Source organism: Mustela lutreola, chromosome 1 (assembly GCF_030435805.1).
Source record: "Mustela lutreola isolate mMusLut2 chromosome 1, mMusLut2.pri, whole genome shotgun sequence".
NCBI lineage: Eukaryota > Metazoa > Chordata > Mammalia > Carnivora > Mustelidae > Mustela > Mustela lutreola.
In genome coordinates, this window is record NC_081290.1 from 871,914 (window position 1) to 894,408 (window position 22,495).

The 22,495-nt window shown below is 50.9% G+C and overlaps 1 protein-coding gene across 3 annotated transcripts in view; it reads left to right on the forward strand.

The window, feature by feature from the left end:
• The first annotated feature begins 1,901 nt into the window (after positions 1-1,901).
• Positions 1,902-22,495, forward strand: part of TMEM150C (transmembrane protein 150C) — a 67,685-nt gene continuing 47,091 nt past the window's right edge. For 2 of the 3 annotated variants that reach the window (XM_059152361.1, XM_059152453.1), the window contains exon 1: positions 2,384-2,504. The gene's annotated coding sequence lies outside the window, so the exon portion shown is untranslated. Of the gene's footprint in view, positions 2,253-2,383; positions 2,505-22,495 lie in introns of those variants that run through there. The other variant, XM_059152519.1, reaches the window with a different exon arrangement.

The window sequence follows — 22,495 nt, forward strand, 5'->3', positions numbered from 1 at the left end:
CAATGGTCCCTATAAAGATTCCTTAATAGGTAGATGTTGGAAAAGATCAAATGCCGTTTCAACAAATTGCATAGTTTTGTTGTTTATTGGAGACTAACTTGAATTATCGGTGGCTGGCACTAACTTCGTGGTGCAGAGTTTTATTACAACAAGATATACTGCAACTCCAGCGGCAGCAAGGATCCCTGAACCCCCGCAGTGTTATTTATAAGTCGTGCTTCTCTGCTTTTCCAACCAAACAAGGGACGTGGTTTGCATCGTAAACAACCACAAACTGGCTGCCTAAGAGAAAGGAAATGAGCAAAATACAGAATTTCTTAGAATTCTGCATGTTTTGTTGTGGTTTCTATTAGATAACCAGGTCTCATATCAGAAGAGCCATGGCCCCTACTCAGACCAGTGGACACCTGTGCTGTTCACTGAACACCGGTCAGTAGCGCGGTATCAGAATCACGGTGCCTCCTCGTGGTCCTGGGGACTGATTAAGTCTCTGCATAATGATCTCCATCCTGTCCCACCGTGGCTACGGCGGGCGTCTACTGGCAGGCCTTAAACCCTATTCGTTCTGTACTTAGCCCTTTCCTCAAAGCCCCAAGCGCTTTGGAACACTGTCAACAAATCATTTAGGAACACAGGATGAATCTTTATGTACATTTTTTTAAAAGACAACCGGTTCTAGGAAAGTATTTCGATCTTACACACATATGTGATTTAAAATAGCACAGGTCATACTGAGTGCAGAGTGAACACATTTTAAGGCGTGCAGTTCGAAGAGCAATAAAAGGAGATAAGAGCGTAAAGTTGCGTTTTGTTGGTCATCAGTTCTCTAGACGTTTCACTAGATGGCTCAGGACAGTGACAGACCTGGTCACAGCAACCAGCACTCCTTCGTGGCCAGTATTTTAACATAATGTCTTAGTTGTCGGTGTCACCGTCAGGAATACAGTTTCGTTCATACTTGGGGCTTATCCAGACGGACATCTTGGAGAGGAAGGTGGTTGTGATCCGGTGTTGCTGGCGAGCGGCGCTGAGCCCACCATCCTTGCAAATCCAAGTTGGTTTCTTAGGAGTGGGCCTGACTCTAAGTGACAGTGACATCTCAGATAAATTAAATATAGTGCAGGAGTTCTCAATCCTCCTGTGGAGAAAAGGAAGGACATTCTATAAATCGAGGACCCTTTTTCCAAGAAAGGCAGTGACTTAGTCATAGGCAGGTCAAATCATCTACTTGTGAAAGTACCTTCCCCTGCCACCCCTGCTCCTCCCGGATCCCGACTCTGGGGTCTATGGTGGGAGCCGGCTCTTGTCTTTTTTTATTCTTTTAAAGGCCTTCGCGGGCGGTTCTGGTGTGCAGTTCAGGAGGGGTCGAGCTGTTTGGATGCGTCCGGAACTTCTGGGAGACGGGCTGGGAGACGGTAGAGGGTCTGGCTAGCGGGTTCCTTCAGGCACCGCAGAGAGAGGTGTAGGGCCCGAGGCGCATGGAGGGGGAGGCCCTCACACCCGGCTGGGGTCATCCACGGATGGGACTTGGAGGGGCTCAGGGATCCCGTGGAGAGTGTGATGAGGGACCATCCCCGCAGACACGCACGGGCTGACCCAGACCCCTCAGGGGGTCCCGAGGAGCAGGAGTTTCGTCGCGAGCAGGTGGGCCGCACCCGCACTGCCTCGAGAGGCCGGCGGGCTGGTGGCCGCAGCACAGCGGCTCGCGCCGGGTGAGCAGGGCTGGTGGGGGAGGGGCGCAGGGGGTCGGGCCGGGGTTGAACCCTCGGCCCTGAGCCGCCGCGGACCCAAGGAGATGGGCGTGGCCCGGCCGGCGGCCGTCCTGGGGCGGGGGCGGGGGTCCTCCCGCGGGGCCGCGAGGAACCGGAGCCCGCGCGGGCGGGGGGACAATGGCGCGGGGCTCGCGGCTGCCCGAGGTCCCCGGCGCGGCGCCGGGTCGGCCGAGGTGGGGCGCGGGGGCGACTAGGACGCGGGACTGCGGTCTCCCCGCACCCTGACGCGGCCGAGCGCCCGCCGCGGGGTCGGAAGCCGGCGGGGCCCGGTCCTGCCGCGGGGGGAGCCGCCCCGGCCGCTGGTGCAGACCCGCGGGCGCGGACCCGAGGCGGCAGCCGGAAGGTCACCGCGGGTCGCGGAGAATCGCCTCCGCGCGGAGGGTCGCCCGTTCCGTCCTGCCTGTCCCCGGGCGGCGGCGGGCGCGTCCACGCGGGCTCGGGAACGCGGCGCTTCGGCGGGGCCGCGCGGCGCAGCGCCCGGTAAGGACTCGGGGCCCGGGGATGGGGGGGGGCGGCGGCCGGAGGCCCGGGGGGGGCGGGGGCTCGGCTCCCGGGGGCGGCCTCGCGGCGGGGACCCCGGGAGGAGCGCGGGGCGGGCCGCGGGGCGGGGGCGGGCGGGCGCGCAGGTCCCACCCCTTCCTGAAGGAAGCGCCCGCCTCGCCGCCGCCGCCGCTGCCTCCGCCGCAGGTCACGGCCCCGCCAGGCGACCGCGGCCCCGCCGCTCCCGACCAGGTAGGCGCGGCGCCCCCTCCTCCGCCGGGCCGCGGGGCAGCGGGGGCCGCGGGGCAGCCGGGGGCGGGGGCCGGCTCCGCGCCCAGCTTGGAGGCGGAGACCGGGGACGGCGGGCGCTGCTGCGGGACTGGGGCGCCGGGGTCCTCCCGGCCGCGGGGGCCCCGCTCCGCCCTGCCCCAGCCCCGCAGCGCCCCGGGCGCGGGTGCGCCCGGCCGAGCCCCCGCGGGGGAGACGCGCGTGTCCGGCCGCGCCGGAGCTGCCCCCGCCTGTCCCCCGCGCCTCGGTCCCCGCCGCCGCCGCAGTCTGTCCGCCGAGCCCGTGCGCCGCCCGCCGGCCGCGGCCCCGTCCCGCGCGGTGACAGGTGTCCCCACGCGCCAACCCCCACCGCACTGCCCGGCCCTTTGTTGTCCGGTGGACTCGGTCGGGAGCGACCCCAGGTTCGGCCTCCGGGGCTCCTGCCGCCGCGGCTCACTTGACCGTTAGCCGAGTCGGGCCGGCTCGGGCGACGGGGCCCCGGGAGGGACCGGGAGGGACCGGGAGGGGCCCGGAGGGGCCCGGAGGGGCCGGGGCGGCACGAGCTCGCCTCGCCCCGCACAGCCGCGCCGTCTCTCCGGCCGCACGCGGGCAGGACGCGGGCTTTTCGGCTTCTCCGCGCCGGCGGGGGCTGCCGGGTCCGCTCGTCTGTGGGAGCGACTCGCTGCGGGTGGCGGAGGGCGACCCGGTGCGCGGATTTCCCCGCCTCAGAGGAGTGTCGCTCCCGCGTGAGACTCACGCTCCCCGCTCGGTGCTCGTCGCTCCCGTCCGCGCGTCCGGCCCCGAGCGCCCCACGGGGTCCCCACGCCCCACGGACGGTCCGCGGGGCCCGGTCCACTGCGCGGGGCCCGGCCGTGCTCGCAGCGCGTCCGCAAGAGCAGGGGCGGCCGGTGGCGGTTTCGAGGCCGGACGGCGGTGCGAGCTCCCGCTGGGGCATTTCTGCTCCGACCCGGGCAGGGTTCGGGGCGCGCGGCTGTCCCCGCCGGCCTGGCCGCAGGCGAGGGCGACTCTGGAGACCCCGCGGGGCCGGTAGCGAGCGGACCCGCTTACGGTTTCGAGGACGAACTCGTTGGGCTCGCGCGTGGGGTGTTTGCAGATCAGAGAGTTTGGGGCTCAGCCGTGGTGCGCGAAACCCCGCACTGTCTCCCCTCCGCGTCCCGGAGACGCTTCCAGGCTGCGTCCTCCTAAGGGGCGGCGCGTTTCCTCGGGGGGCCGCAGCTCGGGCCTTCTAAGGGCCGGTGGGTTCTGGATTTGCTCCCCAGGTTCGTCGCTCGGGCACTGGCCATGGTAGACAGAAGGGAGGAAGTGCGGCCCGCGGGGACCAGCCCTGGTCGGTGCTGCCGACCTCGGACTGACGCAGCGGGAGCGGGGAAGCGCGGTCACTCTGCCGCCAGCGCGAGGCCGTCTGGGTTGTTTAAATCCAGGTCAAAGTATCTTTGTAGCCGTTGCTCAAGGCACAGATTTCTCCTCAAATCCCCTTACAGTGTGCTGTGCGCAGGGGAGCTGCCCCGGGCAGTGACTGTGCGAACCCAGTAGGGCCGGTGTTAGGCTTTGCTCTGGATCCGCCACACCCGTGTGTGCTGTGACCTTGCTGGGTGTCCGCTCACGGCACCTGCTCTGCGGTCATCCACAGGGACAGTTCTTTGCGTCACTGCTTCGTTTCCCCTGTGCCCGGAGCGCACCTCCGGCGTCCAGCGGGCCCAGAGCCCCACGACGGCCTGCGGTCCCCACGCGGAGAAGCTGGCGGGGCCTGCAGTTTGAGCCTTTTGCTCCCACGAAACTCTGGCCACTGGGGATCATTTCAGGAACCAATGGAGCAAGACAGACACTGACAGGATAACGTATGACCTCTCAGTCTCCCCGTCACCAGCAGAGTCTGTAGGTCCCAGAATCCATCCCACAGTGGTGATCAGTTCTGAGAGGCTGAAGTAAGATTTGAGCTAAAGCTCTCAAAAGTGTGATACAAACATCAAGTGTTCCTGAATCGGGGCCTACATTCATGACAAGCGAGGAGCACACTCTGGTGTGTAATAAAGGCTTTACCCGGAGCTGACGGCAGAAGTGCCTCCCTACTAACTCCAACCGCAGACTTCTCCTGGCTCTGCGGGTGGCCTGTGTCTCCATGTTTCTCACCAACTGTTCTGAGTACTTTCAAAGGAGCTTATCTAACGAGTTGTTGTTTTTGCCAAATACCCTTTCCTGGCGTGGTGGGATGGCGAAAGATAGCTTCTTGGCGATGGCAAGTCTTCATGGGAAGAGATTTCAGACAAGCAGTTGCAATGATAGTGTGAGGTAGCGTGGAATCTTCCGGCAGACCAACCTCGCTGCGGAGCAAGTCAAGCCAGCGCTGCTGAGTCCGGCTTGGAATTCTTCTACTGATTAAGAAATCAGCATTTTTCTTTTAGCTTCTGTAAATGGCCTTTCTCTATATTGGTGCTGTCCATAGGGGCGCCTGGGTGGCTCAGTGGTTAAAGCCTCTGCCTTCGGCTCAGGTCATGGTCCCAGAGTCCTGGGATCAAGACCCACATCAGGCTCTCTGCTCGACGGGGAGCCTGCTTCCTCCTCTATCTCCCTTGCCTACTTGTAATCTCTGTCTGTCAAATAAATAAATATATTGGTGCTGTCCAGTAAAACTTTCTGTAGTTCCATCATTTGTCCGAGGTGCTGGCCACAAGCCACATGTGGCTGTTGAGCACTTGGTATGTGCCTCGTACAACTGAGGGACTCGATTCTAATTTTTATTTAATTTTAATTAATTTAAATAGCCACATGGGACTAGTGGCTATCATGCTGGACGGTGTAGCTCTAAACTGTTTTTACCTGTTTCCTGTAGAGATAACATTTAATGGCAATTCCTTTTTTTTTTAAGATTGACTTTATTTATTTAGAGAACATGAGTGGTTGGGGGGAGGGGCAGAGGGAGGAAGAGCAAGAAAATCCCTGCACTAAGCATGGAGTCCAATGTGGGGCTCGATCTCACAACCCTGAGATCATGACCTGAGCCGAAATGAAGAGTTGGACCCTTAACTGACTGAGCCACCCGGGGGCCCCTGTTGGCAATTATTCTTTGGAAGAAAGTGGAAATAGGCAGTGATAGACCCAGAAATTAAATTTCACTCTGTCATCCTACTGTTACCAAAACACTATCATTTACTCTAAAGGAGGTGTTTTATGCTGAAGTTTCAGCCCACTCTAAAAATTAAGTTTCCCTTTTTAATTTATACGTATTTGCTCACCCGCAGAATAAGCAATGTCCAGAGTGGTTTAGATGCTCGGCCCCTTGCGAGCAGGTGTTCTTCCACATCCTTGAATCTGCTGTCTTGCACGTAATAGAATCATTTATTCTTAAAGTTGGTTTCTGTGCTTCTAGATTTCTCAAGGGGAGGCACGTTTGAAGAAGAGGTGGTAGGCGAGGGCTGATGCACAACCATTCTCCCGTCCGATTCCCGTTCCTGTCTAACAGTCACAGAAATCCCGTGAAAAAGCCAACAAATGAGTACCCCCGCCTCAGGGAGCGGCTGAGGCCACTGGGGGAGGCTTCATGAATTTAGGAAATGTTCCATGTACTCCTGTTTTGGTTTGTCGTTGTTTTTGAGGTCTGCCGTGCACCGTAACATGGTCAAGCCTCCAAGACGAGACACATGTTCTTGCTTAACTTTCTTCTTATGTTTCCAAAACGTTTTCATACACCCTTACAGTATTTTTCAAACCATGTGTCCTGAGTCATGGAATTAATGTAAAAGGTTAAGGTCAGTGTTTTGTTTATTGTTTTTTTAATGAAATGAAATACACAGTGGAATAGGAATTCTCACTCTGTGTCCCTCTCAGTGGAAGCTGCTAGCGACTGGTGAAATTTTTGCTTCTCCCACGTCCGGCAAATACAAGGCCACAGGGAGGGTGGTGACAGAAAGCACAACATTACCAGGACCCTCGGACTCAAATCCTGACGCTGCAATGCCCGGTCCTTATATAGTGAGCACTGTATAAGCAGGGTCATTATTTCTAGTATTATTATATGAGTGTTTGTGTGTCTCTTGGATCATGATATCAAATATTGCCTTTGAAAGTAGACTCAGGACCCACTTTTGGGAAGCATTGATCTAAGGCCTCCACAAATCACTGAGTACTTCCCAAGGGCCCCCAAGGAATGCTTCACATGTATTACATTGCTTCTCACGACAGTCCTGTGAGCCTCGCCACGATCCCATGGTACCTCCAATCCCAGGAAGTCGGAGAGGCAGGATGTGAGCCCCAGGCAGTCGGTGACAGATCCTCACCTTCCACACTGCAGTGTGACAGCGATGTGCAGGGGGACAGCGGCACACCTGTGAGGCTCAGACATTGCGTAGCCTTGCACAAGCACAGAAGTGAGCAGACCACAGCTGTCGTCTGAGTAAGATGAATCCTGTTGGGTGGGTGGGGAGTCACTCTGTGTTTAGTCGCGGTCCTTATGCCAGGAGAGACCTTGCTGCTCCCAGCCTCTGGCCCCTGAAAGTGAATGCCCTGGATCAGGAAGCCTGGGGACCAAAGAAACGCAAATTACCCAAAGACTGACTACAGACTGTGTGGGCTTCCTTCCTTCCTAACCCCTCGCTGACTTCTACCCACTGCTTTGTAGCAAGTCGTCCCATATGGTCTGAATAGATAAGGTCCATCCCATAAATCTCCCACTTTTTACTACATTCTAAATTGTTTTTTGGAATCACTTCTTGCCTGTGTTTCGTGATATGTATATATTTTTATTTGTAATAGACATATAATAGTATAATACTTTCAGATGTACACCATGTTGATTAGGTATTTGCATATGTTGCAAAAGGACTAAGTCAGTCTAGTTAACCTCCCTCAGCACATAGAGATAGATATTTTTTCTTGGGATGAGAACTTTTGACATCCACTCTCTCAGCAATCTTCGAATGCAGAATACAGTATTATTTACTGCAGTCACCACACTATACATTATATGCCCAAGACGACTTTATTTTATAACTGGAAGTTTGTACCTTTTGATTTCACTTTAATATAATAAATGGAAAGAGTGTTGTTTTCAGAATTTTATGTATAGGGGCAGCCAGGTGGCTCAGTTGGTTGAGCATCTACCTTCGGCTCAGGCCATGATCCCAGGGTCCGGGGATGGAGCCCCGTGTCAGGCTCTCTGCTCAGCAACGGTCTGCTTCTCCCCTCCCTCTGCCTGCTGCTCCCCCTGCTTGTGCGCGCTCTCTCTGTCAAATAAATAAGTAAAATCTTTTTTAAAAAAGAATTTTATGTACAAGGAGAGGTCTTAAAACAAGCTGGAAATTTTTTTTTCCCTCACCTAGTGTCATCTAGAAAGTAAAACCAAATTCATTTTGGAAGGAAGGTTTCAGTTTTCCCTAAAGGTCAAACTAAATCTGAGCGACCACATGTCCATGGACTTCATCAGGCAGACGAGAAGAGGAAACAGCTTGTCGTCTCGGCTACTTTTCTTCTTTGGACTCCATGGGTAGAGTCTGTACCCCTGTCTCCAGAGGTGGACACTTCTGAAGCTTTGAACGACATCTGAATGCCTCCAGGACATTCTGGAGATTTTAAAGGAGTGCAGCGAAGGTCTTTGAAAACGTGCCGGAGGTCGTGTAATACTTTTAGGCAAGTGTAGGCAACGCTTAAGAAGTCATTGTGAGGGCGCCAGGGTGGATCAGTGGGTTAAGCGTCTGCCCTGGGCTCAGGTCATGATCCCAGCATCCTGGGATCGAGTCCCACATCGGGCTCCCTGCTCAGCGGGGAGCCTGCTTCTCCCTCTGCCTGCTGCTCCCCCTGCTTGTACTCTCTCACTCTGTCTGTCAAATAAATAAATAAAAATAAAATCTTAAAAAAAAAAGTAATTGTGATTAACTATGGCAGTAGAGGAAATCAGCCTGTAGTTTAAATGGTGTTATTTAACTGTGCAGTAATTATAATGAATTCTAATGGTTTTCAACTGAATGTAAACATAAGTGTCTCCAAAAATAGCAGAGCCTTACTGTTCATCAGACATTTCACTTATTAACAAAGTAGACTGCTTCCTGGTTTTTTTTTTTTTTTTACACTTATAATGATTTAGCTGCCACAGAAAATAGTTTAGATGGTAATAATGGGAAGTTTTAAGGCATAAATTAAAACCGTACACGGCCAAGGGCACCTGGCTGGCTCAGTTAGTAGAGCATGTGATCTGGGGTTGTGAGTGCAAGCCCCATGCTGGGGGTAGAGATTACTTAAAAACAACAACAATAACAAAAACAAAAGCGGGCCCCTGGGGGTTCAGTTAGTTAAGCCTCGGCTCATGGTCTCAGCTCAGGTCTTGATTTCAGGGTCATGAGTTCAAGCCCTCTGTTGGGCTTCACACTGTGTGTGGAACCTACTTAGAAAAACGAAAAACAGGGGCACCTGAGTGGCTCAGTCAGGTAAGCATCTGCCTTGTCTAGGTCACAATCTCGGGGTCTCGGGACCGAGCCTCACGTGGGGCTCCCTGCTCAGGGGGGTCTCCTTTGCCTCCGTCTGCCTCTCCCCCAGCCCCACTCCTGCTCTCTTTCTCTCCCAAATAAATAAATATCATCTTTAAAACAAAAAACAAAAGCAAAAGACAAACAAAAAACAAAACAAAACAAAACAACAAGAAGAAATCTGTACATAGCCAAAATGGACATGATAGTATTTAAACTGGTCTGGTTAATAAAACAGCCTTTCAAATTATCTTTCATTTTATTGACTTATGAGTGAAAGGTGGTTTTTCTTTTTTTAAAGATTTTGTTTATTTGAGATAGCAAAAACAAGAGATAGAGCGAGAGAGAGCAAGGAATAGGGCAGAGGGAGAGGGAGAAGCAGGCTCCCCGCTGAGCAGAGAGCCCGATGTGTGGCTCCATCCCAGGACCCTGGGATCATGACCTGAGCCCAAGGCAGAAGCTTGACTTGAGCCACCCAGGCGCCCCACTGAAAGGTGTTAATTAAGAAATACTGATACCATTGTAAAGCCATTTCAAATAGATACTATTTTTTACTGCACCTGGACTGTTTGTAAATTAGAATTCCATAATGTAATTATTCTGGAAATTCTAGTGGAAATGTATCTCCTGGAATTCCTGAGTTCTTCTTTTCAATAAAATTTTTAAAATGTATTTACGTAGAAACACGAGCAACTAAAAATACCTGCATGCAATGGCAGTAATATGAACTCATGGGGGATAGTTTTTCTTTCTTGTGGGATTATGTTCCCACATGCCCTAGACTTAGAAAATTTTGAAAAATTTTCCAGGCTTGTCCGTGGCAGCACAGAGTTCACAAGAACAGGATTTATCACCCTATAATTTTAATAGCTAATAGAATTGTTCCTGAATAAACTGATTATTTTTTCTATGGCATTTTGATTGGTGTTTTTCCATTTTATTTTGAGCTTCTATGTGGCATAACGATTGATCTGTATGAAAAGGAGTGGGTTGCCATTTGCATGCCAGAATCTTGATTTTCTATATGCGCATGTAAAAATAAAGACAAAGTCTTTCCATTAACGGATCTGGGGAAAGCACGTCCTTGTGATCAAAGAGCAGCACATGGTGACCTTTTAAGATGAGGCCGTCGAACACAGTGAGCGTTTACTTGTAGGGCCACAAACTTGGCAGTTCGCCAGCGCTGTTCTCTGTCAGCCGTCCCTCGCATGTTCCCTCGCCCGGAGGAACTTTTTCTTCACTGCTACTTCCTCCTTATTCATAACACAGGTTTTAACTCCTTTCAGCCCCTGGGAAATTAAAGAGGATTGTTCTGGATAACTGCTCCCCCAATGAGCATTTCTAAGAGCTAGAAAAGCCTTAGGAAGTCAGATAATTTACTTCTTAGAGTCGTGGCATGACCACAGTCATCACAGAAAGATATCTAGGCTCCGTTCTACTTTTAGCCTGTGAATATTTTACACCAGTTCTTGACATATTGTCTGTCCGGGCTGACTTCACGGCACTTTGACGTTGAACCTAGGCTCAGTCCCGTTTCAAGTGTCTCCTGGTTTGCTTGCTTGTGGCACATGTATCTTGTCTTTTCCAATTAAGACACGTCCTCCGCACGTCCCCTGCATTTGGACGGGTCTTTAAGAAGAGAGGCACTGGCTGCAACTTTGTCCTGGGTTGTGTTTCCCAGCACGTGTGTGTAGCGAACAGTCTTGGATGATAGAGGTGGCGTTGCCCTCGAGCAACGGGCAGGCATGCGTCCATCCAGTATGAAGGACACGGGTCCGCAGGGCGGCCTTCCTGTCCAGGAACGCTCCTGCCTGTGTGTGCAGGGGCCACGTGGCCCTTGTTGTGACACCTGTAGACGTCAGAGCTGGAGGACGGTTATGAGAAAATGCAGGTACTCTAGCTATTGCTGTTGCTGAGAGTAATACAGTCATCTGTCCCTGACCCAGGAGCCCCGAGTCTTCTTCAGCATCCATGACTTGTGCAAATAGCATAAAATCCCAGAATTTCCCAGTTCTCAGACACCAATTCCGTGGGCTATTATGAAACTTGAATAAGGTAACGAATAGAAGTCATTTAACACGGTGCCTGGCAGACAGTAATTGCCTGATAGATGTTAGCTGTGAGTTATTACCGAGCTGGCTATTAACTCTGAGGTGCGAAGGCGAGTCCCAGATTCTTGTCTCCAACTTGTATCTTAAGGTAGTGGTTTTTCAAGCTGTAGGTCAGCAGGGCTATGAAAACAGACGAGTAGATTAATTTTTATAATGAAACAGAAAATACAATAGAATAGAATAATAAAGAAAACATCCAAGTGCAGAATTTGTAGTAAGGATAAATACTGATTTCTGAAATATTTCTTTTCAGTTACATACATATATATCTGTATATTGGATTGTGATATTAAATACTTCTGTTTACTGTCAGTCTTGGTCAAAAAAGTTGGAAAGCCACCACTGCCCTAATACATGTAATGGAACTACTCAGAACTGTTGTTCATGGGAGCCTAGAATTCCTGTCCTAGTTCTCATTCTGGAAAAGGCGTATAAAGGGCCGCTTTCATCTAGGTGTGGCTGCTCAGAAGGAATGACCAGAAGTTCAGTTTGTTTACCCTCTGCAAACCATTTTGCCTGTGATTAACAGAAAATCAATATAGCCACAGGTTACTTTCAGAAGAAGGGGATTAGGGACACCTGGGGGGCTCAGTGGGTTAAAGCCTCTGCCTTCTGCTCAGGTCATGATCCCAGGGTCCTGGGATCGAGCCCCGCATCGGGCTCTCTGCTCAGCGGGGAGCCTGCTTCCCCCTCTCTCTGCCTGCCTCTCTGCCTACTTGTGATCTCTGTCTGTCAAATAAATAAATAAAACCTTAAAAAAAAAAAAGAAGAAGAAGAAGAAGAAGGGGCCTGGTAGTTGTTGTTAGCCTCCGCCACTAGAACTTTCTGTGGTAATGGAAATGTTCCCTTTCCGCATCTTGCCATATGGTGGCCACTCTGTGTTGAGCAACTGAATGTGCAACTGAGGAGCTGAATTTTTAATTAAAATTTTTTAAAATCTGGATTAATTGAAATTTAAATAGCCACGTGGAGGCCCTTGGACAGCACAGTTTTATTCAAACTGAACACAAAGTTGTGCTTTCCTCCAGTACAATTAACTGTGTTGTGGCTTCGGTACTGCCCCAAGTGCAGCACCCTTCCACTGCGTGGTTCAGACAACCACTGACCCTTGCCCAGGCCCGCTGGGCGGACATCAGGGTGAAGACGTGCTTGAGGAGCGGCTACCTTGGACAGCGCCACACACCAGGAGAAGACGACGTCTGGTTGCTGGGGGCAGAGCCTCTCAACCCTGACTGTACAATAGAATCATTTGAAAATCTATAAAAATCCAGGCTGCGCTCCAAACCAAAGAAGACATTGTTTATTTTTTTTAAGATTTTATTTATTTATTCATGAGAGGGAGAGAGAGGCAGAGGGAGAAGCAGGCTCCCTGCCTGATGCCTGGCTGGATCCCAGGACCCTGAGATCATGACCTGAGCCAGAGGCAGTCGCTTAACCATCCGAGCACCCCAGGTGCCCCAAATCAGACATTGTTTAGACGTTCCTGGGGTGCTCTTTCATTTCGTCATCTGGGAGCATCCCCGGCTGGCAGGACAGGCTCGCCTGTGGTCCCCAGCTGGCAGGGGAAGGGGCACATGAAAGACAGCGGATCCCTCTCTTCTCTTACAGATAAAGACTCCAGCTGATCTCTGGTGTGGAGAGCTGAGCTGTTTCCTACCTGGTTGCCCTTGCACCAGAAGTCAGTCCCCTTGCTCAGTGGGCCAAAGTGCAAATTTTTGTGTGACAAAACTGAGCTTCAAAGAAGGAAAATATAGTCTGTTACTGACCTGATTCACATGCGCAGTACTTACCATTTATATACCCAGCAAACGTTTGTAGACGTCTGCCTGTGTGTTTGCGGGAAGGCGTGCCCCTTCTGTCCGGCGGGGGAGGCCCACACAGTAATAGTTATCCGACCTCAGAGGAAGCGCAATGTGGAGAGAAAAGCCCCTGGGTGCCTCGAGAGCACTGCCAGGGCTGGGTGTCCTGGGTCGAAGAGCAGAGACATCAGAGGGTTTCTGAGAGACACGGACACACAAGTTGAACCTTGTAGGATCAGAAGGAACAGTCACATCTAAGAGGCGGAAAATGAAGGAAAGAACAGATACGACCTGGGAGGCGGCCCTGGCCTACGTCTTCCGTCCCTTTACTGCTGAGACTCTAAGACAGCTCCCTCCTGAGGGAGGCCCGTGCTGCAGTTTTAGCAAACTTCTTGGGATATCCTCATCCTAACTGGTTTTTGCCATTTATTCATTCACTCGATTATTCATTCCACGTGATTTATTGAGGTGTTACTATACGGAGACGTATCTAGGTGCTGGAGATAGAGCAGAGAACAAAACAGACGCATTCCTGCCCTCCGGGAGCTGTACAGTCTATGGGAGAAGACCAACCAGAAATGGGTAGATAAGGAAATAGATAGCGTACGACGAAGGGACGAATGTGCTGTGGAGAAAAAGAAGTCATGGGAAGGAAGCTGGAGACGCGTGAGAACTGGAAGCCTCCGAGCACGCTGTCTCTCTGCAAACTTAATAGCATTTCCTGCCACTTTTCTGAAACTAGACTGGGTCCTGCGTTCTCTTTCTTTTGTTCAAGCCTGGCCATCCACCGACGTCCGGAGCCCTGTGACCTCCTCCGTCTTCCACAGTCTGCGTCAGTGAGACCTCTCACACCCACCTGCCTTACCTCTGCCCGCCATATATCGTAACTTGCATTTTCATGGCTTCTTAACGTTTTCATTTCTGCTCCTCTTTTGAATCCCCCCATTCTTTCCCTCCGCACCCCAGGGAGCCCACGCTGAATGAAGCCCTTGACCTTCCGCTGATTGCTCTCTCCCTCCTCTGTGGGTCGCTGCATGGAAAGCCGTGTCATCCCCAACTCTAAGACCATGGTAAACCGCCTTCCACGCCTCTCAGCACACTCTCCATCCAGCTCCCAGGCACTTCATTCATATCTCGGGTTGCTGGCTCTGTGCCTGCCCTGCCTCCCGCCTCCCCATCTCTTGTCCTGACTCTCAGCAACAGCAGTCGTCCTGGATCATCAGACCATAGATCTGGCCTCAAAATCCACGGGACCTTTTCCATAAGTTCACCTCCAACTAAACCGTAGCTGTTCACTCCCAGGCCTCCACCCAGGTTCTTGTGCCATTGGGACTTTTCCACCTCAGACATCATAGCCTCAGTGTCCCCTTCCCTGGGCATCCCTGTGTTTCCTTCCAGCTGCCTCACACCCTCCTCCCGCCACTGCTCAGCTCCGCAGAGGCTCCAGGCTCGGACTTCCTTCAGGGGCCCCAGCTCTTCCTTAGAAATGCAAATGGAGTCCCCTGATCCTCAGAGGATGTGGTTTTCTTTTTTGCACGTCTTTAAGGCCAGTCCATTCCCTGAACCCCAAATGCCTTCTCTCATCCTTCCTCCGGGACCTTGGCTCTGTTGACAATCCTCTTTCTTCTGGGTCATGTACCTCTGCCCTTTACTGGCCCCTCCCCTTAGCCAAGCACCCACCGGTCACATCCAGAAAAATAATTTTCTTAGCTTAAGTAAATTAAGATAGATCATGCCAACAATACTATACTGAAAATTGGAATATTGGAATATTGATGGGGATACGTGTGTGTGTGTGTGTGTGTGTGTGTCAATCACACGGAGAGGTGATCACAAAAATAAGTTAAAGGATATTTAGACAGATTTATTAACTGATTTTCTTTTTAAAATTTATTTCTTTATTTTTAATTTTGTAGTAGAGCACGTATAGTAGAAAGTCACTCTCTTAACCAGTTTTAAGTGCACGGTCAGTGGTGGTAAGTTTACTCACGGTGTTGTGCACCCAGCCTCCAAAACTCTTTTTATCTTGCAAAATTGAAACTGTACCATTGAACGACTCCCCCTTTCGCCCTCCTTCTCCAGTCCCTGCAGCCACCATTCTGCTCTCTCTGAATTCGACTAGTGCAGGCGGCTTGTGTCAGTGGGATTCTGCAGTGTTTGTCTTTTTGTGACTGGCTCATTTCACTTAGCATGATGTCCTGGAGGTCTCTCCATGCTGTAGGATATGTTCGAATTTCCTTCCTCTTGTAAGGCAGAGTATTACTACCTTGTAGGTGTAACCCTATTGCTAAATGATTCCATTTTTGAAGTTATTATTAGTATAAACACACACACACATAACAGATTGCACAACAAGATGTTAACCGTGGTTCTCTCTCTCCGTTGTGGAATTCTGAATACTTTTCGCCCTTTCCCTGACCTGTACCTTCTAAAGTATTTGCAGTGAGCCTCCTTCTCTGTTGTAAAAGCCAAGGAGACTCTTCCTTGGTGACGGTGGGTCACACCCGCAATCGGCACCTGCTGGGCCGCAGGCCGCCCCCTCACCTGCCCCCACTCTGCTCTGAGCCCCGCCAACCCCAGCCTTCTGCATGCGCAGCCTTTGGAGGCCTTGGAGCCCTCGCGTGCCTCTTGCTGCGGCCGCATGGGAGACCTCCCCGTCCCTGCAGACGCAGCCCAAGGTCATTTCCTCCTTCATTGCACACCCCCTGCCCTCAGTGCCAGGTCGGTTCCTCCCTCTGGAGCTCCCCAATCCCCCGTACCTGTCTCTGGTGCTGTATCCTCTCCTAATGGACGGTGAGCACCTCGGGGCGAGTACTCTGCGTTCGTCGGTGGACTCTCAGCCAGTGGCACAGAGCCTGGTAGATGAGCCGAGCAGCCTGGGGAGCCTCCGGCCCTCAGAGGGGCTGGAGCGCAGGATGCTGAGAGATGCGGTTGGAAAAAGCTTGCCCTGAGGCCGTTTTTCCACCACCTGCTGTTGCCCCTTGCATGAACGATGTATTAAAAATACATTTTACTAAAAACTAATTGGACTTTTTAAAAGATTTTATGTATTTATTGGAGACAGCTAGCTAGAGAGAGCAGCAGACCCCCACCCCCCCACACACACACACACACTGAGCAGGGAGCCCAACGCGGGACTCGATCCTAGGACCCTGGGATCATGACCTGAGCCCAGCAAATTCTTAACCGACGAAGACAACCAGGCGCCCCTACATTTGATTTTAAAATCATTCAAAGACACCCCATTTTTATCTTAATAATGCCGGTGAGCTCTGGCCTGGTCCTCGGTCTCCCGTGGTGCGTGTTTGGTAAATCCCTGTTCATCTCCTTGGTCCCCGCCCAGCTCCCTGTGAGCAAACCTCCCTTCCTTCAGTTCTGCTGGTCGACAAGCTGGAACAGGAGTTGGGGGGGGGGGGCTCCTTCGTCATCCCCCGCCCGTCATAGGCAGTGACTAGCAGCCTCCACCACGGGTCCGACTGCTGCCGGTCAAGCCCGGTCGGAGAAGGGAAGGAGTGAAGCGATGCACTGCTGCTCCGGCTCGGAGCCCCTGGTGAGGGGAGACAGCGGAGGACGCTTGCCCGCTGCCCTTGACCTGGCAGCGAACATCATACTGTAGTAGTAGTTCACACGGAGGAGCCGTCGCGGGCCACGCACAATTGCGGAAACACATTTCAGGCGCGCCTGGGGGACTCAGTCGTTAAGTGTCTGCCTTCAGCTCAGGTTATGATCCCAGAGTCCTGGGATCAAGCCCCCTGCGAGGGGCTCCCTGCTCAGCGGGAGGCCTGCCTCTCCCTTTCCCACTCCCCCCTGCTTGTGTTCCCTCTCTCGCTGTGTCTCTCTGTCAAATAAATAAATAAAATCTTTAAAAAAAATTTCATAGGCTTGTTCGGGTAAGTAGTTTTGGATAGTTCCCTTCCATTGTAAATGAAGGATTCTAGTCCTCCTTTAGGAAGTATGAGAGGGGCAGATGAGAAGATGAAAAACAGGTTTTTTTTTTAAAGATTTTATTCATCTATTTATTTGATAGCGAGAGAGATCACAAGTAGGCAGAGAGGCAGGCAGAGAGAGAGGAAGAAGCAGGTTCCCCGCTGAGCAGAGAGCCCGATGCAGGGCTCGATCCCAGGACCCTGAGATCATGACCTGAGCTGAAGGCAGAGGCTTTAACCTACTGAGCCACCCAGGTGCCCTGAAAAATAGTTTTAGTTACTGGGGAACTTAATCAGTTGGGACCCTCTTCAGCTTCTCAACCCACAAGGATTTATATTGGTTTTTCTTAAGGAAAGTGGTCCAGTATGAGTGACTCACCCAAAGCACCTGAAATTATTTTAGCAAAAATTATTAATGATACGACACTTTGTATCTGAAATGAAACATTTTGCAACTTTTGGACCAGTGTGTGGTTCATTGGCCTGTCGGCACCCGAATCACAGTGGCTTCCTGTAAAGTCTCCTTCTTACCAACCAGCTCTGTTGCGGCTCGGCCAGACTGGAGAACCCTGCTGGCGGTACTGTCCTGCTGGCGGTGCTGTCCTGCTGGCGGTACTGTTGTCGTGTTTTCTTTTCTTACTGCCACACCACAAGGAGTGACAACACTCCTGAGAATAAGCGTTAGACTCGGAGATGTTAATAACGGCCTTTAAGTCTCGGCCTTCCCGTCCTCATTTCTGGCTGCGCGCTCGGATGAGCTACTTAATTCACGGAAGCTTCGAGTTTCTGTTGTTCATCAGTAAATGGATCTGTGTGTCCGTCTTGCTGACTAGGCTGCGGGCTCCCCCACAGGAGGGGTCGTGCTTCATCCATCCTTCGAAACTCAGTACGTAGGACGAGGCCTGGCAGGTAAGAATTCTGCGCGTATTTGCCGGGCAAACCAGATTCATCTTCCTTCCTCCCCTCGTCGGTGGTTTCGAGGAGCGGTGGGACGTGCAGCGGCGGAGTGTGTGATGCTGGGCTCTCGGGCTCTGGAGTCACCCCCCGGGGGCCGAGTTCTGGCCCCGGCATCCCCAGCAACGGGACGCTGGACAGGTTATCCTCCGTGCGTCTGTAGACACACGTGATGGATGGTACCTGCCTCCTCGGGTTGTGAGAACTCGCCGCTGTGCCTGTCCGAGGGTCCGGGCTCTGTACGTGCCAGTTCTTGGTGTGACACGTGAAAAGCTTTTCAAATTGCTGCTCAGGTAAAGGTGACAATTTTTCCATGAGGTCTTGCCAAGGATCAAATGCTCCGAGATACTTAACAGTAATGTGTCTTTCCTTGTCTTCCCGCGTGGTAATTCCTTCTGTTTCACATTCTCTAAAGCCCAGGTAGGGTGTCTTTCATGGGGGCCCTTTAATAAAAAAAACTCACGGCTCACTCTGATATAAAATATAAGGTTCGGGGACACCTGGGTGGCTTGGTCGGTTAAATGTCTGCCTTTGGCTCAGGTCATGATCCCAAAGTGTTGGTTGGGATCAAGTCTCACATCAGGCTCATGGCTTGGCAGGGAGCCTGCTTTGCCCTCTGCCTGCTGCTCCCCCTGCCTGTGCTCTCTCTGCCAAATAAATACATAAAATCTTTTAAAATAAATAAAATATCAGATTCAAAGAGGGCCTAACCTTGGGCTGTTCCTGGCTGAGACCAGCTGCCCGCTCTCTTCCCACTGTTTGCGATACAGAAATCGCTCTGGTCAGTTCCCAGCATTACAGATTTTGAAGATCACGTGAAATGATAAGGATTTCAGAGGTGAGGGCACAGCGGCAGGTCCTCCACTGACGTCCTCTTTTGCTGTCTCTTCCCGGGTCTGTCGTGCGCGGCGCTGTCTGTTCATCCTCCGGACATTTCTCCTCCATAAGGTCTCCCCGTCCAGGGAGCCTCGGAGAAAGTGCCTTAGTTATGGGACCAAACCCAAGTACTAGTGACATTCAAGGCCGTGTGCAATGGGAACCCATTCTATCCATGGTTTTATCTATTTATTTTATCGACTCTCTCCCAATTCCTCTCCAACGTACACTTTTCCCACCCACTCACCTGAACAGTCTTGGCTTCTCTCATTTTCCTGGTTCTCACACCAAGATGCCCTGCTAGGCCCATGGTGTTTGTCTACCTTGGTGCGCCGCCCCGTGGATTCTACGTCTTGTTGAGCACTGAGCAGCTTCTGTCCACGTGTCTGCGTTTCCCTGTATTGAATCTCGAGCTTGGTCAGGTGCTATTTAAAAATGCTCATGAGGACTCCGACTGTTGACTTGATATCAGAAGCTGATTAGCTGGGCATTGAGGGAAACTGCGCTGTTTTATATGTGTAGGTAAAAAAGTAAAAATCAAAAATTAACATTGCCTCTTGGCAGCTGTGATTCCACCCACCGCACACAGCCCGGACCGAATGTGGCAAAACAGACACCGCCGGGGAGCGGGTGGGGCTGCGGCGGCCGTTACCGGGCGCCTCGGTCTCTGCTTCTTGACATTCGTCCCAGGGCCAGCGCAGCCGCTTCGGGTGGCAGCGTCTCCTCCCTGCTGAGCCCCGGCTGGAGCGGAGAAGCCAGAGCCGGAGCCTCGACTCACCCACGTCGGTAGCGGACGCTCGGGGACGGTCGCGAACACGTTAGCTGCGGCCTGGTCTGGGCTCCTCCCCGAGGGAGTCTGACTTGCACGTGTCAGCTCAGTCTCTGCTAGTTGAGCGCATCTTCCACGGTCCCAGGATTTCATTCCGGAGTGAGACCGTCGTGCCAGAGCAGAAACGCTGCGTGTGTCACGGCCGCCAGCCTCTCCTCCTGCCTCCCCCTCCTCCTGTTCCTCTCCTTCTCCTGGCTGCATCCGAAGCGCAGACAGAGCCCTGGGCTAGGCCCGGGAGGGAAACGGCGCCTTCGCTCTCAGAAGCCACAGCCCAGCACGGGAGACACACGTGGGAGCAGCCGTGTTCTACCCAGAACGTGAGGCTGAGCTACATAAGAGGGTGCCGGGGTGGCTCAGTCGTTTAAGCGTCAACTCGATTTCAGCTCAGGTCGTGATCTGAGGGTCCTGGGATACAGCACTGCCTCGTGGGGTACAGCCCTGCCTCGTGGGGTACAGCCCTGCCTTGGGGGGGTACAGCCCTGCGTCGGCTCCGTGCTCAGCCAGGAGTCCGCTTGAGGATTCTCTCCTGCTCCCTCTGCCCCTCCCCCTAAAATAAATAAATAGATCTTTTTTTAAAAAAAGTAAATGGTGACATAGCAAACCAGTGAAAATGAAGAGAAAGGGAAGCTTGAAAAGTATGTAATTTGCATAAATCATACTACGTTTCTAGGATGTGCCAAGCTGTGTGCTAGGTAATAATTGTGTGATGGTAACCTCACGGCAAGGACAGGAAGCAGGTAGGTATAGGAGTCTACTTTTCCAAAAAATAAACTAGAACACAGTCCAATAGAGGCAGAGCTGGGACTGAATTCTGGACCACTCTTTCACTATACCAGCCTGCTCTTATGCCACTATAAAAATAAAGTTGCATCAGTAAATTAAAAGATTTAGAAGTACCAGGGGTACTTTTAAATAGCCACAAAGCTCTGGATGGGCTCACATTCCCTAGAGGAAATTAACCAGGGTAAAAAGGAATAAAATGCAGAGAAATAACAAGCAGAATAAAACAACTTTTTAAAGGAAATATCTTTCAGTTTTGAAGCCTCTAAAGTAATGAATGCTAATCTTTTATTAATTTAATAGCTGAAAGAACAGGCAGAGACATTGAATGACTTATTTTGTGAAATCTCCAAATAAAACTAACTTCCTTCAGGATTATTAAGAAGGTTTTAAAAAGGTTCTTAAACACAAATTCTTTTATGTGGTTGTGTTTCGACTATAATGTGTTTCATTCCAGATGAACTTTACAAATACTGTCAAATTCCAAATTAATCCCCTTGAGTTGTCTTTTTAATTGAATTCCGGATATCTCTAAATTAATGTGGCAAGAGTGGCTTTCTTCACAGTACTCTAATTAACCCTCCAGGAACATTTATTTAAGTTTTTGTGTGTCACGGAGTTTTGTGGGGTTTTTCATGTATATCTCTTATTACAGATAGTCTTAGATATTTTATGGTTTTTCAATGCTATTAAAAATCTTTTGTTTCCATTTTTTCTGTATAATTAAAAGTCGTTTGAATTTTCGTCTTTTATCCAACCCTTTATACAAACTTTCATTAACTCCAGTAATATTTTAATTAATCTCTGATCTTATTTTTGTAGTAGAAAATAACTCTACTTCTATATTTCTTATAACTAGACCCCTTATTTCTCTTTGTCTTACTGAATTAGTAAAAACTGCCAAGACGTGTTAATAATCATGGTAACAGTATCATTCAGCTGGTTTTGAGAGCAGAGAGAGACAAAACACGAGTGGTAGGGAGGGACAGAGGGAGAGGGAGAAGCAGGCTCCACACTGAGCAGGGAGCCCAACGTGGAGCTCCAACCCAGGATCCCGAGATCATGACCTGAACAGAAGGCAGATACTTAACAAACTGAGCCACCCACGTGCCCTTCATAGAAGCCTTCTGTTTCTAATTTTCCTAGGTATGTTGTAAGGGATGGGCACTGAATCTTATCAGTTATCTTTTCAATATTCTCTTAGGGTGTTTCTTATTTGGTGTCTTGATATATTACATTACATTGACAATAATAATTATCTATCTCCTGGGATAAACTCTCCTGGGTCATGGTTTCTTTTTCTTTCAGTGTACTGTTGACTTTATGTGATGTTTTCCATTTGGGACTTTTTATTCCTGTTACCCATCAGGGTTGTTCATACACATAAGCAGACATCCTATACACATGTGCATTTGAGGGTCACATGGTACCTCCACTTGTTTTCTGAATTTTGTTTGTATGCTGTAAACATTTCCCGCGGCATTTGAAATTCTTCAAAACACATTCTTTTTTTTTTTTTTTTTTTAAAGATTTTATTTATTTATTTGACAGAGAGAAATCACAAGTAGATGGAGAGGCAGGCAGAGAGAGAGAGAGGGAAACAGGCTCCCTGCTGAGCAGAGAGCCCGATGTGGGACTCGATCCCAGGACCCTGAGATCATGACCTGAGCCGAAGGCAGCGGCTTAACCCACTGAGCCACCCAGGCGCCCAAAACACATTCTTTAATGGCTGTACAATATATTATAGGTATATTCTAGCTTATTTAACCCTTCCTCTATTTTCATTGCTTTAAGTTTTTCCTAATTTTTGCTGTTACAAATCATGCAAAGATGAACATCTCTACATATAAACCTTTCCTTATGTCAACGGTTGTTTCCATAGTGTATTAGTTTCCAAGAGCTGCCACAATCTTAGTGGCCTAAAAGAGCAGAAATGTATTCTTTTATTGTTCCAGAGGCCAAACACCCAAAACCAGGGTGTTAGCCAGGCCTTGCTCCTTTTGAAGGCTCTGGGGAGAGACACTGTCCTTGCCTCTTCTGGTTTCTGGTGGCTCCCGGAGCTCCTGGGACCATGGTAGCATCACTCCAGTCTTCACATGACCTTCTTTCCTGAGTGTGTCTCTGGGTCCTTTCCTTTTCTTATAAGGACAGCAGTCATTGGACTTGGGGTCCCCCCTAAATGCATGATGTATCTTTTCACCGTACTTCGCTACACCTGCAGAGGT